Source organism: Mus musculus, chromosome 9 (genome assembly GCF_000001635.26).
Source record: "Mus musculus strain C57BL/6J chromosome 9, GRCm38.p6 C57BL/6J".
In the NCBI taxonomy this organism is placed as follows: domain Eukaryota; kingdom Metazoa; phylum Chordata; class Mammalia; order Rodentia; family Muridae; genus Mus; species Mus musculus.
This window is the reverse complement of record NC_000075.6, coordinates 55,705,470-55,723,994: the sequence shown is the minus strand read 5'-3', so window position 1 is coordinate 55,723,994 and position 18,525 is coordinate 55,705,470. Positions and strand designations below refer to the sequence as shown.

The 18,525-nt window shown below is 36.2% G+C and overlaps 1 protein-coding gene and 1 long non-coding RNA gene across 7 annotated transcripts in view; both read left to right on the top strand.

Annotated features, from left to right (window-relative positions):
• Scaper (S phase cyclin A-associated protein in the ER) overlaps window positions 1-18,525 on the top strand; it is a 388,343-nt gene that overhangs the window by 214,227 nt on the left and 155,591 nt on the right. The gene's annotated exons all lie outside the window — the stretch shown is intronic.
• Window positions 2,842-16,805, top strand: Gm39342. Its single transcript, XR_870775.2, has 2 exons — window positions 2,842-13,717; window positions 14,038-16,805. It is a non-coding gene; the product is annotated as a predicted gene, 39342 (long non-coding RNA).

The window sequence follows — 18,525 nt, the reverse complement described above, 5'->3', positions numbered from 1 at the left end:
CTAATTGTAATTAAAAACAAACAAATAAATATTAGCACATGGGACCCTTTGACCTTAACAGATGTAATGTTGAGTGATTTCAGCCTTTGGTAACATGTGCTTGTTGATGTGTTTTCCCATCTCGGCCTTACAGTACTCCATCATGCTACCTCTCCTTCATTATTCTGTTTGTGGCTCACCTTAGTGATTGATTGCTTCATGCAGTAAGTAAACACTTACTGTTTTTAACCACATTTATTTAAGTCTCGGTTCTCGGAAATAGTGACAGTAAGAACAAAAAATGCCAAATGTGTGGAACTTGATGCCAGCTTTCTTCAATTCAACTGACTTCTTTTAAATTAGCAGATTTCTAAGCAGATATTAACTAATATTAACTAAAGCAAGTAAAAATCACTTCCTTCCTTCCTTCCTTCCTTCCTTCCTTCCTTCCTTCCTTTCTTCCTTTCTTTCTTTCTTTCTTTCTTTTTTTCTTTCATTCATTCATTCATTCATTCTTTCTTTCTTAATCATAGAGAATTTTCTGGTTAAAATAAACCTTGGTAGGCTTTAGTTTACTTCTCTGAAAAGTAATCATAGAATTACATACCAATCTCGTGGAGTTGTGACAGGTTACTACTATAGTCAAGTAATAGTCATATGAATTAAAGGATCATAAAACATTTAAAATATGAGCTCTCATCTTATAGATTGGAGGCAAAGTCTTTTATTGTAGAAATAGGGCACAAATTAAAATTTGTCATTCCTGTTTGTAACCGTATCAACGAACATTTATTTTCAAGAATAATAAATATAAATTTTTAGGGAAAAAGTAACATAGCATAAGCAAAACCAAATGCCATTAATGCAAAGACACTTCAGCATACTTACCTGGCAAATGGATTCGTGAAAATATATAAGAATTAAGAAAGGAAATCCTTTAGGAAATGAGTAAAACTACAAACAAGACTTTCAGAAGCTCAGCATTATTAACAACTGAGGTCCATAAATGTAAGCATGATAACCATATCATTGCTGTTTCTGCAGCATAGAAATGTGAAAACATGGGATACTAAGTGTTGGAAAGGCTTAGAAAAGAAACTCTCATATGCTCTTGCTGTATAAATTAGCAGACAACTGATATTGACCTCCTGTGCTCAAATGATCCTTCTGTCTCTGACTCTTTAAGTGGTTTTCCTACCAGAAAAAAAAATGTAAAGCTTAGAAAATCCTGCAGAAGCTAGTATGCTGACTGGAAACCTATAGCTTGCCTGTTTCCCTGAGCGGGTACAAATCTCTACAGGCTCACATTTTAATGAAATAAGATTATTCCCTTACTATGTCCAAGATAACGTAAGTTATTTGAAAATGAAAGTGGATTCTCCCTTTGTCCTTACTCAACTAAGCTCTAGAGGTTAGAGGCATTTCATGCCGAATTCACTGAAAGTCAGGTAGACTCTCAGGCAGTTACTGCCCCTCTCTGGGCTGTAGATTGCTTTGTTTTAATCTATATACTATGAGAAGTTAAGTTGAATTAGAAGATTGGGTACTAAAAGTGTTTGATGTTGTGCTTTAAATTGTTATTATCTTAGCAAAAAAAAAAATCCATATGACTAAAACAGTTTTGAAGCTGTTTTTGATATTCAGATTTTTCTTTACATGGTTTTTCTCCTGATTCAGTCTTGAAAAAAATCCTAGTGTTCCCTTCATTTAGGAATGATACCTTGATTTTATAGCTTAGAAAAACAGTGACCAAAAACATCTCAAACCTATTTATTTTAGTTTTTAAAATGTTACCATCAAGTATTAAAAATGCACAAGCATGGGAAAATGGAGATTAACTTTATATCATACTTGGATCTAGGTAACTGTAACAGGAAAGGGGTGGTAGAAAGATGAATTCAGAGATGGTAATAGGCAAGCCCCCTTTGGATTTTTTTTTTTCATTTTTCTAAGCATTATTCTACTACCAGTGAAGTCTCATTATTTCTAAGTGTCCTAATCAATAAGGTCATGAAAGATTGATTTCAGAAGCTGTCACTGTGTTTATGAGACGACACATAGAGTCATTTATAGAAGGAGCTGTAATTCTGTTAACTAGTAAGTCAGAAAATCAGCAAGCCCTGCTTGCATGTCTTTGAGTGGTGAGAATAGCCATGTTGCCTTCTGTTGACAGAAGAGGATACTAATGCTGCTAATTGAATTTTCCTAAAGAGAACAAAGACATACCATGATGTGGGAAGAGGACAGAGGAGCAACTCCATACAAGTCTAATATGTTTAAGTTGGCTGCATTGATTTTCCTCTACTAATGGACTAGGATAGAAAATGAATTGTCCTTAAGAGTTACAACATCTCCTTTATACTCAAGATTTAGAATATTCTGAAAATAAATTATTTCAAATACTAAATAACTCTGTGCATTTAAATTTTAAAAATTGAACATGATAGTCTCCCTTTTTTAAAATAATGTGTTATAGGAAATAGGTGACATACAAAATTTTCATCTTTATAAATGTGAGTGAAAGGAGTGCATGATAGTCAGTCATGTGAGGAGACTCAGGATTTGGCTGGTCTCTGCTTTGAGGACATTTAGGTTCACAGACCTTATTAAGGAAGAGTGATCTGTACTACTATGTTTAATATATTCAATATTTTAAAAATATATAATGCAGAAGTAAGAAATGAAATGAATAAAATTCTTCTCCCATTTGTCTCCTAGCCGTCTCTTCCTGTATCAGAAATGTTAACTCTTTTTTTTTTTTTTTTTGGTTTTTCGAGACAGGGTTTCTCTGTGTATCCCTGGCTGTCCTGGAACTCACTTTGTAGACCAGGCTGGCCTCAAACTCAGAAATCCGCCTGCCTCTGCCTCCCAAGTGCTGGGATTAAAGGCGTGTGCCACCACACCCAGCAATGTTAACTCTTTTAAGTGTATTCTTCTATATATGTTTGTTTATATGTATTACATATATAAATATATGCACACTTTTATTCACTATAATATAGTGCTTTTACAAACTAGCATATGAAAATGTTATTCTACATCAATAGGTAAAGATCTATTTAATTAATTTTTAATTGGCTAGATTTTTTTTTAAATTTCAAAAGGATGTAGCACATAACTTTAATAAACCATTCAAAAGAAAAACCTTACTATTGGAATGTTTTTAAAGTCTAACTTACTTTTAACTTTCTCTGAATCTTTAAGGTTTTTTTTTTTTCAGTCTTATTTTAAACTTTTATTTCAATTGTTTCAAAGTTTTTGTTTTGCTTTGTTTTGTTTCTTTTCTCTATAAACATCCCACCATACACTGGGACTTATTTTCCAGAATAGAGGGTTGGATGCAAAATTGAAAGTTTGACTTTTTTTAATTTGTTTTTTGAACATAGCACATAATAGATATCATTATGACTTTTTATACATAATATGCTGTTATGTTTTCTTTCTCTCTCCCTGATCCCTAGTCTTCATTTCCCCCTTTGCCTTGCCACAGGTTCATTCTTCTTTTTCTTCCTCCTGTTTCTCTTAAGATCTTTTTCACAGTCCCCTTTTTGTTTTCAGGGCCTACAACACACACGCACACATGCACACATGTACATAAATAGATAGATATTATCGTGTGTAGACACCTATATGAATTTAAATCAACTGTCTGTATTATTAAGTCTAACAAATATTCACCAGTTACATTAATTTCCCTTGAATATTTATGATTCTTTTCCTTATTGCTGAATTAAATTCAGTTGTGTGTATGTTTATCAAAATTTTTTATCCATTTGTTTGTGGCTGTCTAAGCTGGTTCAGTTTTCTAGTTGTTAGAAATGCTGCAGTAATAACTGTGGGTGTATAAGTATCTCTGTGGTATATTGATATACAACCCTTGAGGTATATAATCGGGAGAGTTATTACTAGGTCATCTAATAGTTCTGTCTTTAATTATATGAAGAGCTGGCACACTGGCTCTCATCATGGCTTAAGAGGGTGACATAGTCATAGGCAGTATATGAGGATTCCTTTTTTTTTTACATCCTCACCAGCATTTATCATCATTTTTTAAGATTAATTTCATTACTATTTATTGAATTGTGTGCTGTGCCAGTATGTACATGTGAGTGCAGGGACTGGCAGATTTGTGGAGCCAGTACATATACAGTTGTGAGTCTCCTGGTGTGTTTGTTGGGAACCAAACTTGGGTTCTCTGCCAGAGAATATATGCTCTTTTCTCTAGTCCCATTAGTTGGTTTTTGTTTTGAAAACTATTCTAACCAGGGTAAAATAGAATCTCAAAGCAATTTAAATTGGTATTTGCCCTGAGGGCTAAGGGTGGTGAGCCCCTTATCAAGTACTTTTTAGCTATTTCTGTATTTTTCTTTTGGAAATTCTTTTATTAATTGTATTTTTTGGTGTTTAAGTTTTATTATCCTATATATTTTATATAGTAATGTTCTGTCTGATATATAATTATAAAAAGCTCCCATTCTGTCATACGTCATTCTACAGTTACTTTCCTTTTGATTTGTAGGAGCTTCTTAATTTCTTTTTTTTTTTTTACTTTATTTACATTTCAAATGTTATCCCCTTTCCCTGGTTTCCCTTCCTCTGAGAAACACCCTATCACATTCCTCCTCCCCCTATTTCTATGAGGGTTTTCCTCCATCCACCCACCCACTCCCACCTCCCCAACCTTGATTCCCCTACACTGGGGCATCTATTGCACCTTCATAGGACCAAGGACCTCTCCTCCCATTGATGCATGACAAGGCCATCCTCTGCTACATATGCAGCTGGAGCCATGTGTACTCCTTTCTTGATGGCTTAGTCCCTGAGAGTTCTGGGGGGTCTGGTTGACTGGTATTGATGTTCTTGCTATGGGGTTGCAAAGCCCTTCAGAGCTTCTTAACTTCAGAGCCCATTTGTCAGTCCTTGGGATTCTGCATTAGAGATCCCTTTTCAGAAGTTCTTGCCTCTGCTTGATACAAAGAGCATTGTTACCTAAGCTTCGTCCAGAGGTTGCTGACCCTTGAGTTATTTTTGTGCAGGGTGAGGGATGTGGATCACTGCATTTTTCTGTATGTGGATATTCAGTTTCCCCACTTGTCCATTTGTTAAAGAGACGGTTTTCCTTTACTATGTGCTTTGACTCCTTTTTGAAAATTGGGTCTCTAGTTGTGTGAGTTGTTTTCTGCATCTTCTTTTTTGTTACACTGTTTTTCAAGTTTATTTTAATGGCAGTACCATGCACTTCTTACTGCTTTGACTCAATAGTATAATTTCAGATCAGAAATTATAATAATATTTTGAAATAAGTACAAAAAGCCAAATTATTCTTTAGGAATGTTTGTAAGTAGTGAGTTTGAAAGCCAAACAAGGACATCATGATAAATGGTAGCCAAATTCCTCAAACATTTTAACTTAAAACAATTGAGTATATATTTATTCACCTTCTTCTGATGGAAAAGCAAGAGATTTCTTTGTGTCGAACATATTAGCACAGGGGAAATTTTCCTGAACAGAAAACCAAAGGCTCATACTCTAAGATCAACAATTGACAAATAGGACCTCATAAAATTCAAAAGCTTCTGTAAGGCAGAGAACACTGTCAATAGGACAAAATGGCAACGCACAGACTGGGGAAAGATCTTTACCAACCCTACATATGGTAGAGGGATAATATTCAAAATATACAAAGAACTCAAGAAGTTAGACTCCAGAAAACCAAATAACACTATTAAAAATGGGGTACAGAGCTAAACAAAGTATTCTCAACTGAGGAATCTCTAATGGCCGAAAAGCACCTAAAGAAATATTGAACATCCTTAGTCATCAGGGAAATGCAAATCAAAACAACCCCGAGATTCCACCACACATCAGTCAGAATGGCTCAGATCAAAGATTCAGGTGGCAGCAGATGCTGGTGAGGACTTGGAGAAAGAGAAACATTCCTCCATTGCTGATGGGATTACAAGCTGGTACAACCACTCTGGAAATCAGTCTGGCGGTTCCTCAGAAAATTGGACTTAGTATTACCTGATGACCCAGCTATACCACTCCTGAGCATATACTCAGAAGATGCTCCAACTTGTAATAAGGACACATGCTCCACTATGTTCATAGAAGCCTTATTTATAATAACCAGAAGCTTGAGAGAACCCAGATGTCCCTCAGCAGAGGAATGGATACAGAAAATGTGGTACATTTACACAATGGAGTACTACTCAGCTATTAAAAACAATGACTTCATGAAATTCTTAGGCAAAGGGATGGAACTAGAAAATAATCATCCTGAATGATGTAACCCAGTCAGAAAAGAACACACATGGTATGTACTCACTGATAAATGGATATTAGCAAACAAAAACAAAAACAAAAACAAAAACAAAACAAAAAACCCACAATGCTCGAAATACCCACCTTACAACTCAAAGACCATATGAAAGCCAAGAAGAAATAAACTCACACCAAAGTGTGTGGATGCTTCAGTCCTACTCAGAAGGGGGAAGAAAATAATCATGGGAGGTAGAGGGAGGGAGGAATGAGAGGAGGGGAGGAAAAAGGGAGCTAGAATCAGGTGTGGGAGGACACAGGGCACGGGGAGAGAAGTCAGAAGGTCAGAAAATTGAACAGTGGTGTATAGAATTGGGGGTTGGGGAACTCGGGGAGCAGGTAGCCATTAGAAAGTCCCAGATGCCAGGGATGCAAGAGGATTCCAAGACCCAACTGGGGTGACATTAGCAGAAATACCCAACAACAGGGAGAGTGAACCTGTAGATACCATATGCACTGGATAGGCTTGGCTCTTGGTTGAAGGATGGGGCCACCCACCCACCCATCTCAAAATATTCCAGAATTGCTCCTGTCAAAAGGAAATGCAGTGACAAAGAGTGGAGCAGAGACTGAAGGAAAGGTCATCCAGAGACTGCCCCACCTAGGGATCCATCCTATCTGCAAACAGCAAACCCAGATACTATTGCTGATGTCAACAAGTGCTTGCTGATAGGAGCCTGATAGAGCTTACCCTCTGCATCTTGCTGTCCCCTGACCAATACAGATGTGGATGCACACAGCCAACCTTCAGACTAAGCATAGGGACCCCAATGGAGGAGTTAAGGGAAGGACTGAAGGAGCTGAAGGGTTTGCAACTCCACAGGAAGAACAACAATATCAACAAACCAGACCCCCACACACACAAAGTTCCCAAGGACTAAACCACCAACCAAAGTCAAATATAGAAATAGGCTCAGTAATGCCCCACTTGAGGTGACATTTTACACATTACAGTCCCAAAGGATGAACAGTTGTTCTTGTTTTTTGTTTTTGTTTTTGTTTGTTTGTTCTACCTTATGCTCTTAACTTTTTTCTAAAAGAAAAAAAAAGTTCTTGTTGGTTGCTGGTGTAGTACCCCAGAGGCAGTAACTGTGGGAGAAGAGTGGCCTGCCACATAGCAGCACTCCTCCTTTTGTAAGAGCCTCCCATTTTTCTGTTGAGATCTCTGGGTTGGGAGAAAGTTATAAGGCATCAAAGTGCTGTTCAGCTGACCCAAAACTCAGAGGACTGTAGTCCCTCTCCACCAGAAATCTTAATAAAGCCAAGAAAATGTGTACTACAGAAAAGGCTGCAGCCATGACAGCAGTGTGCCTAGAATGTCTATAATGCTTCCTATTTTAGACCCAGCTTTTTAGGTTTTTCCACTTTCATGAAAAACACATTTTTAAAATATGTCCTTTTGACTCCTCTAAATTTCCCTGGTATCAGTTGTAATGTCTCTTCTTTCAACTCTTAATTTTATTAATTTGAATCATCTACCCCCATCTCTTTGGTTAATTTGGCCAAGGTTTGTCAATCTGTATTTTCTTAAAGGACCAACTCTGTTCCATGGATTCCTTATCTTTGTTTTGTTGGTTTGTTTTGTTTTTATCTTTTACTGATTTCATCTCTGAGTTTATTTCTTCCCATGTACTCGTTTTGAGTATTATTTCTTCCTGGGTTTTTTTTTTTTTTTTTAGAACTTTAGGCTGTATCATTAAATCATTATTATTTGTTATTTGTTTGTTTGTGGAATGTTTTTCATTCTCCATCAATTGTAATTGATAATTTTGCTGTCTATAGTAGTATGGTCTGGCACCTCTGATTTCACAGAATTGCAGAACATCCATTAAGACCCTCTGTGTTTTAGTGTCTCTATTGAAAAGTCAGGGATTATTCTAATGGCCCTGCCTTTATATGTGACTTGATATTTTTTCCTTTATAGATTTTAATATTCTTTCTTTGTTCTGTATATTAGTTTTTTGATTACTATGTGTTGTGGGAAGTTTCTGGTCCTTTTAGAATTCTGGAATTTAGAATTTGGAATTTAGAATTCTGTATACAACCTCTTACACTTTGACAGGCATCTCTTTCTTTAGATTGTGAACATTTAATTGTCTAGTTATTTTGGTTGTTAAAAATATTTTCTGGGTCATTGACCTGGGTTTTTCTCCTTTTTCTTTACCAATTATTCACAGTTTTGATCTTTTTTTAGTATCACATATTTTGTGTATGTTTTGTACCTGTATTTTTGTAGATTAATGCTCTAACTTATCTGTAAGACTAAATTCTCTCTTCCATGTCTTCTAATCTGTTTGTGACGCTTACCTCTGAGCTTTGTTTTGATATCCCAAGATTTTCATTTCTAATTTTATTTTAGTTTGGGTTTTCTTTAATGATTCTATTTCTTTGTTAAGTTACTTTTATATCTTAAATTGTTTTTTTTTATTTTTTTCAACTGTGTTGCTGAGACTTCATTGAGTAATGTAGCTATATCTTCTTTAAGATCATTGAATATGTTTATAATTTCTGTTTTCAAATCATTGTCTGTTGCTTCAGCTAAATTGCTTTTCTCAGGACCTATTGCAGTAAAGTTGCTGGTTTCTGAAGGAGCCCTATTGGGTTGTCTGTTCATGTTTGTATTTTGTGCTGGGAACTAGGCTCCTGGACTTACAGTGTTTGATGTGTTTCTTAGCATACATATCTAGTCTCATCTTCATTGTTTGGGTGGGTGTTCTGTTTTTTGGAAGTTATTGCCTCTGGAATCTACCCAAGTATTGTAGCTGTGGGGCCTCTAGTTGTTTAGCATGTGTAACACAAAGAAATGGAGATGGGATAAAAGGAAAGGCTGTAAGAGGACAGAGGAACGAGTTAGGGCGACCCTGAATTTGCACCAAAAGGCAGATTCCAGGGAATGGAGGTGAGATTGGAGGAGTTATTCCTGAAGATAGCCTATAGCAAAACTAGGAATAAGTCTAAAGAACTTTGAAATGGAAGAATAGTACAAATTACCTACCTGAGTCTCAACCCAATGTGGCCACTGAAGATCCCTAGTGGAATATGTTTCTATGGGTCAGTAAAAGGTATCAACAACAAAAAGAAAAACAGAAAAAGCTATAGTACTCACCATAGTGCTTACTGCTAGCTAATTACAACAGTACTCCATCCTTCAGAATGACTTTGGAACTGAGTAGTTCTATCCTTTTTATTGTTAAGTTTTAAACTTTTTGTGTTGTGAGATTCCACCATTTATCCTGAGCTGGCCTTGAATCCATAGCAACCCTCTTCCCTCAGCATTCTAAGACCTGAGATTATAGTCATAGACTACTCTGCCTGGCTATGTTTGAAAATTTTAGACTAAAAATTGAAAAAGAAGCTTTAGATCACACAGACTAAATAAAAGTCTCCACCAGTAATGCTGGTGTATAACTAGGAAAATCATCCCCACATATTGACTGGTTTGTGTTCCTCCACTGTTGTTGAGTCCTTTGGTCTCTGTGTCATGACATGTCACAGAGGCTCTATCAGCAATTTCTAGCAGATTGAGTGAATGGGTGGATGACATTATTTAGTTAAGAAGATAATAGATTTTATATTTCTAGAAGTTTTTTTAAAGATATGTTATTCTTTGAAGCAAGAATGAGAAATAGACCCAAATATACAATTTCATATAGTATATATTACTATGCTTTTTGTTGTTGTTGTTGTTGTTCTATGCATTGGGGATTTAAGCTAAAGCCATCTAAGGTACAATTTCTGCATTTAGTGACAGGACTGATTTGGAAGAAAGTGGAAAAATATAGTCCAATTGAATAAATTGGCAAAATAAAGTACTTTGCTTATCTGAGAGTATTCTGGTATAATCCTTAGGTACAAAAAACAGCCAGTCTGGTTATCTTGGCGAGTACAAAGGGCAAGAATTGGAAAAAGAGAAGGAAAGTTGAGAACAGATGTAGATGAAAAACCATCATGTAGATTTGAGCAAAACATCAGACCCAGTCAGCCATCACAACCACACACCTATAACTGGCCACCTGGCCTGAAACAGGGCACCTATTTAAAGCTCAGTGACAGCCTGGGCAGCACAGTAAGTTCCAGCTAAAAAAAAAAGTTAGAATTAGTGACAGAGAGTGCTATCACATTCCTGTTTTATAGCATTAGACATGTTCATGAATCTTTGGCAATTTTTGTTTAATGTGTGTTCATGTGTGCACATGGATATATATGTACGTGTGTACCTGAAAGCCATAAGTTAATATTAGAACTCTTCCTCAGATAATGTCACTCATTGACCCTGGATCTCTTTGGTTCAGCTAGATTGGCTGGCCAGTAGCTCCTGGACCCACCTCCCTACACCAACCAGCACTGGAACTAAAGGTGCTGACCACTCCGCTCCACTTATATATGGCTCCAGTGCTGAAGATCCACAGCCAGGTCCTCAGGGTTATACTGACTGCCCCATCTGGGGCAGATAAAGGAAACTAGAACATTTGATATGTTATTGATACTCTAAAAGAAACAGTCTGAACTAGTTTGGACTCACTAATTAAACAATTCGTTCTTTTGTCTTTGATTTTATAATGTCCTGTTTCAAAATAAGTATTTGGTGTGAGCATCTAACTTTAAATAAACTTGTTCTTTTGTTGTGAAATGATATCCATCCCTCTTTTGACCATTATTTTACATGTTTAGAAACCAAAATATAAATATATTTATCTTTCACATAAAATGTTCTTATTAATCTCTAAATATAAAGATGCAGATGTGATAAGCATTTTATAATAGTAGAAAAACACAGCAATATTTTAATCTCAGAATTTTAACATGTCATTATTTATAATTTGCTTTAACCTTATAATATGTACTTATAAAATAATGGACTTTGAATTATAGGACAGTATCAGAATTTTAAGAAAACTTAAGGCCTTCAACAACTGTTCATTACATGACTTTTCATGAACATTGTGAAAGGATTAGTAGTAACTATTATATTCTATAAAGCTGAAGTAGAAGAAAGGATAATTAAATAATATGGAAAATAAGACACAAATTCTACTCTATGCTTTTTGACTTAAAATTATTAAAAATGCAGAAACTAAAGTGAATAAATATTTAAAAGTCTTCAGTTTAAAATTGTCATTTAAGGAAATATTTTCTGTTTTTATACTGGTTTCTAATCTTTTTTATTTTTCAATTGGCTTATTCTCTCTTGAACCAAGTTAAGGCAATGTCTTTAGTACGTATTTTTGAAGACTAATGACAACACTTATGACCTCCCAAAGCTGCTCCCTTGGTGAGCACTAATGGTTTATCTAGTGTCAAACAAGATCTTTGCTTTCTTGATTTTAGATAAATTTGCAGTGTGCTGCTTCACTCGTCATGATGTCGGCTGTTTACATTTCAGCAAAATGTTTGTCGTAACTTTCAAATACTGGGGAACTGTAGACAGACAGTGTTTATCATGTTGCAGAGACTGTCAGGAACAGTTGGCCTCAACATAACTGAGTCAAACCCAGTGTTTACATTTTAATCTACAAACTGTCAAGCCTGCTCACTACAGTGACCAATTACAGCATGATAAGATGAATAGCACGCAGTTTTTATATAGATTGCTCTGAATTAGTCTTTCAAAGCCATATTTTATAGTGGTGTTTCCTAAAAGATGGGAAGAAGCCCAGCAGCAGTGTAGTGTTGCTGTCTTCAGAGTACAGTGTGGGCTTCACATGTACAGTCCTTTGTGTTCACAGACTTTCCTATCATCTCCAAGTTCATCGGAAAAAGCTGCTGCCAGGTAGATAGAAAGAACTGGAGAAAGGAGGATTCTCACTGTGTGAACACAGGCGTCATGTTGAGTACTAGAGCTTTTTAAAGCTACTGGTCAGTTTCGGTTGTTCAGTTACTGAGTAGGAATAAGGGAACTGTGTGAATACATTTAATATTTTTATATATCTGCAAATTTTACATGTATAAAAATGACCAATTTTACTGGTATGTTTCCTCCCTGAGTATTTACATCATTTCCTTTTTCAAAATACCCAGTCCTCTGAGCTAACCCCTACTTGTCCTTCAAAATAACGTCAGTAATCTCTACCAAAAAGCAGCTTTCCCAGCTCCTCCTCAACTTAACTCGCCCAGCTCTATCACAGCTGTATTATGAGTCATTTACTACATATTAGTAATTGCTGATTATCATGTTTATTTTTCCTACTAAAGTTTAAGTTCTTAAAAGGTAAAGACTACTTTTTTTAAACTTGTATCACTGGTTAAAATCAAAAACAGTGTTCTGCATATAATAGGGTCAAATATTGAATTGCTTAATTTAGAACCTTATTCTCCTCTTAGATACTGCAATTTTAATAGGTCTTCTCTTGATCTTTCCTTTTCTGTTCACTAAGGACCCCCATCACATATTATGCCTGCACCTTCCATCATTTCTTCATGTCTTGGTTGAGGTGTTGTTTTTATAGGCGCACCTCTCCCCTATGTTCCACTGCCTGCTATTTTCAGTTTTGTATTCAAGATGTCTTTCCTTCAGGAAGCTTGTGATTGATTCCATCTTTAATGTCATAGGGTTGAAGAGTGAGCACTATAAGCCCTAGAGTACTTACTGGAAAAAAAATGAATGACTGATGAAGAAAGTGATAAATGAAAAGTCATCAGGAACCTGAGACTCTGAAGGGACAAACTGTATGTTGAAGGAAAGAAGGAAGTGGGTGATGGGAAAAGTTATCAGCAGATGACATGCCTAGGAAACTGGTGATCCAGCCTTCTGTGTGGTGAGAAAGCAGTGCTGGCAGACTAGGCATGTCAGCTGGCAGACTTGGAAACCCTTCAGCCAGCGTTTTCTGTGAAGTCATTTGTGAACTCTTCAGCTTGCTGATCTTGGACCCTCACAGATAGGTGAGGATGGCAGAACTCTCCCTCTTCCTCTGTCTTCCTGTCTGTCTTTGCTTCCAGGCTGCCATTAGGTGAGCAGCTTTGCTCAACCATGTGCTCCCCACGGTTGTCTGTCACTCCACAAGCCCAGAGCGCTCTGGCAGACAACTGGAACTGTGCTCCACCATAAGCTGTTCTCCATTGAGTTGTTTACGTCGCATATGTTGTTACAGCTTTGAAAATGAACTCTCAATTCTGCTAAAAACTGTTAATTGAATTATTTTCAGTTTATGTGTATAAAGTAATGTGAACTGTACATTAATTTCATGTTTACACTTGTTTCCTATCTCTAAGATAATCCATAATGGATATATAATTATTCTGAATTATTCAAAATCTAAAAGAAATCTGAGTTCTGTAATTTTTCTGTCATTTAGGCATTTTAGATATGGGATGCTCAATCTGTCCATAATTAACATATGCTAATGATGATTTCCAGAGACAACAACCATGAGAGCATGCTCTCAAGTTCCTGTGTTACAAACTCAGAAGCCAAGTATAGGTTCTAAAGATTCATAAAATTCTTTGTTTGGAAAAACCATGGAAAGAATAAGATAATCTTAAGTATGACATGCTGAATAGATCTACACCTTTGACATTGATCCTGGCACCTGATGCTTTGTTTTCTTTTTCTTTGACCACTGCTTTTTTAAAAACATGGAGTGTCTGAAAATTAAATAAAATGCCTAAGAGCCAAGAATTATTTATACTTCAGGGAAGTCAGACCATCACCTAGTCATTGAAACAGATTGAAACAGAGAGCGTGTGTGTGTGTGTGTGTGTGTGTGTGTGTGTGTGTTACGTGCGTGAAGCCAAGTATAGGTTCTAAAGATTCATAAAATTCTTTGTTTGGAAAAACCATGGAAAGAATAAGATAATCTTAAGTATGACATGCTGAATAGATCTACACCTTTGACATTGATCCTGGCACCTGATGCTTTGTTTTCTTTTTCTTTGACCACTGCTTTTTTAAAAACATGGAGTGTCTGAAAATTAAATAAAATGCCTAAGAGCCAAGAATTATTTATACTTCAGGGAAGTCAGACCATCACCTAGTCATTGAAACAGATTGAAACAGAAAGCGTGTGTGTGTGTGTGTGTGTGTGTGTGTGTGTGTGTTACGTGCGTGAAGCCAAGTATAGGTTCTAAAGATTCATAAAATTCTTTGTTTGGAAAAACCATGGAAAGAATAAGATAATCTTAAGTATGACATGCTGAATAGATCTACACCTTTGACATTGATCCTGGCACCTGATGCTTTGTTTTCTTTTTCTTTGACCACTGCTTTTTTAAAAACATGGAGTGTCTGAAAATTAAATAAAATGCCTAAGAGCCAAGAATTATTTATACTTCAGGGAAGTCAGACCATCACCTAGTCATTGAAACAGATTGAAACAGAGAGCGTGTGTGTGTGTGTGTGTGTGTGTGTGTGTGTGTGTTACGTGCGTGAAGCCAAGTATAGGTTCTAAAGATTCATAAAATTCTTTGTTTGGAAAAACCATGGAAAGAATAAGATAATCTTAAGTATGACATGCTGAATAGATCTACACCTTTGACATTGATCCTGGCACCTGATGCTTTGTTTTCTTTTTCTTTGACCACTGCTTTTTTAAAAACATGGAGTGTCTGAAAATTAAATAAAATGCCTAAGAGCCAAGAATTATTTATACTTCAGGGAAGTCAGACCATCACCTAGTCATTGAAACAGATTGAAACAGAGAGCGTGTGTGTGTGTGTGTGTGTGTGTTACGTGCGTGCGTATATATATACACATATGTTAGTCAATAAAATCTTACAGTGACATGGGTTGCACTTTTTACTTTAGGAGGTTTTTTTATCTTCACAAAAAGCATAATAATCTTTATTATATAATAAATTACGGCCTGATTAGCAATCTAAAAACCACATTCAAGGTAGATCCTTAGTAAAGAGTTCATTTTTCCCCAACAACTGTGAATGTTTGTGTGTCATTCCTTCCACAAAGCACTTTAATCTAACTGACTTTCAGCAAGTGAAAACTACCATATTATAAGCTGTCCAATTAATAATGTCTTTGTTTCTGTCCTAGCTACTCTCTACCATGCATAGTTCATAAACCAGGTCACATGCCTTCCCCACGCAGTACCCTTCAGTGGGTCTTCACCTTATTTAGGTAAAAGCTGAAATACTACAATGACCTAGAAAACATGAACACAATCCACCTGTATCTCTTACTTCATTGCTTAGCACTTCCTTCCTGCTCGCTGCACTGCAGCTGTTGGGCTATGTACCCTTCTGTTAGCACTCTTTGCCATTGGGTTCTTTACATCAACCCTTCCCGCTACTAGACAGCTCTTCATTCAGTAGCTGTGTGACTTCTTTCTTGATCTACAGGTCTTCACTCAAATATGATCTTAGGAGGGTTTCTCTCACTCAGTTTAAAGTAACTTTTTTTTTACAGCCTTCTATAGCAAGTAGAATAAAACTTGTAAAAAAATAGAAATTTCAATAAAATTAAATGTAAGGTTCTATGAGAGTTATTGTCTAGTCATTGACATCAGAGAAGACGTTTAACTTATAGTAAGGCTAAGGTTTCTCAGATGTACAAAGTAATAGAAAGATTTTAAAGAATGTTTCGAAACACTTTGCAGAAGCCAAAGAGATGAGGAGTATCTCAGTGATTTATAATATCTGGAACATAGATGGCATTGGGGCATGGCAAATATAATGCTACAAAAATCATCAGAGGCTTAATTATGAGGAATCAGACAAAGACAGGACTTGTAACACTGTAGCAGATTGGGCTCACTAACCATTTTTCAGTAAATGTTTGTCCCAGTTACCCAATCTCTTTCTGTGATAAATACCATGACCAAAAAGCAACTTGAGGGTATGAGTTTATTCGGCTTATACTTCCTGATCACAGTCTATAGTACAATCTGAACAATTCTAATACCCGTTGAGAACCCAAGGTGAATGGAGGAAATCTTACCAGATGAGGTAGAAACAAGTAAAGCCTCCTGAGAAGGGCAGAATTGGTCTCCCCTCTGATTAGGTTATGCAGTGTCAAGTGGTCAGTCCTAGAAACATATATGTAGGTAACACTGAACAGCCTCTGTAGGTTGTATTTACATGTTTGTTTCTTTATGTTTATCTAGCAACAATTTTTAAAGAAGAGGATAATATTAATTTGGGGGTTGTCAAGGGAGGGACAAGAAGGGGGCAGAAATGATGTAATTATATTTTAATTAAAAATTTTTAAAGAAAAAAAATAAGTCCAGCGAAATGGCCTAGTTGCTAACAGTGATTCCCATCATAGTTGACAACCTGAGTTCAGTCCCTAGGGCCCACGTGGTAGAAGGGAAGAACCGACCACACAAATTTGTCTTCTAACTACCAAATGGCTCTGTCAGTATTTCTTTTGTTCTAATGATTTGGGTTTACTATCCTTAAAACATGAAAAAATGATTTAGAACTTTTTAATGACCCAAGAAAATAATCTCAAATCAACTACTTCACAGGTAATTTTTGGTTTATAAGTAAAACAAGAAAAGCATGTTTAGTATGATCTGTTTAAAAACAAGAAAGGTGACCATTGCCTGAAGACAAAATGGCCAAAGACATGACCCAACACAGGGGATGGAGATAGATGCCGAGATGTGATTGGCAAATCTGTTGATGTCTGAGAGGTCCAGTCATTGCCTGGGTGACAGTACAGGAACTGAGAAGTACCCTGCAATTCCCAGTGCAGTTTTAACACATGATCTGCCTGATCTAAAGCTGCACAGGACAGTGGAACAGAGCTCTATTAAGACAGTCATTCCAAGCCAGGAAAGAAGTAATGGTATGTCCATGGGTATCTCCGAGCCTTTAGACTCTCAGAGACTTAGAAACTCAAGTGGAGGAATCCCATCCAGCACGCATGGGAGTGGGGGGAAGTCTAATGGGAATTTACCAAAACAAACATTTTATGGTAAAAGCTATGCAAAGCCAAGGAAGGACTGACACCTACTGGGGACGGAGCAGAAACTCAATCTAAAAAGCAGCTTGTTTGAACTCCACTGCATACTACAAATGTGGTTTTACACCACTGAACAGAAGATGCAAACCATCTTCCCCATCAGCACAGTTTACTACCTGAAATATCACAGAGAACAAAGACATTCAAAATCTACCTCAGTGAGGTATAGTGAGTAATGTATATTTTTGCCTATTCCACTTTTATTTAACTTTGTCTTTTAAGCAGAAAAAAAACAAATCTTCCTCATGGCATGCTTTAGTTCTTATTCTTAGATGGATCGTTGTACTTGTTTGTACATCCATTCTGTTTTGTGCAGTATACTTACTAGCCCTGTTTGGTAGACCCCATATACCTTCCTTGGCATCCCTACCTCACTCCCTCTCGTCTCCATCCAACGTCTCTTTGTATTTCTTAACTGTAACTTCCATAGCTCTAATAATCTTTGAACTCTGTGATTCCTAACAATTCCAAAACTTCCCCTTCATCTACTTTTTCCTCCTTGATATTTTTCTGTTATCTATTACTGATCCTTATTTTGCCAGTTTGCCTTTACATTTCTTCTTTTTGTCTTGCTATACACCATACTTTGTTCCTTTACCCCCACACACACAGCTCAAACTTTTCAAAGTTAAATAAAGAACTGTTTTAAGTGAATTGTTAATGATAGCTGCAAAGTGTCCTTATACTCTTGTAAGGGATTGTGCCACACACCCATACCCTGAAAGAACATGTACTATGTATTTTGTTCTGAACTGTACCCCAAGTCCACTGGAGAGGGAGACAATAACTCTACCCTACTACAACTTGGTCCCCCACTTAAACATTGAAATATTTGAAATGAAGCTGATTTTTTAAAAAATCAACTAACAAAATTAAGTCAGATATGTAAGTTATAATGCAAAACTACAGAAACAAAATAAAATCATGGAAGTGTGATCCTTCTGAAGAATAGCAATTTCTTAATAACAGATTGAAATGGAAGTGAAGTAAATGAAATCCCAGACAAAGAATACAAACAATGAGTATAAAATGTTCAACAAATTTAGAGAATTTATAAACTCCTAAATGGTTTCAAAGAGAACCTTTTTAACTAGCAGAGGGAATAAAGGAATTCCACATGGTAGAAGATTTCAGAAAAGAGATAGAAACATTTATTTATAAAATGGGGCGTAAATTTTAACTTTGCTAACTTTTTATATTCAGCTGTACATAACTTGGCTATTTAGGCCATGCTTTGAGATAAACAGCAATTTTTTCCATGATGTCTTTCAGTTGTACAGGAATAATTTCAGTTGGGGATCTCTTTTAAG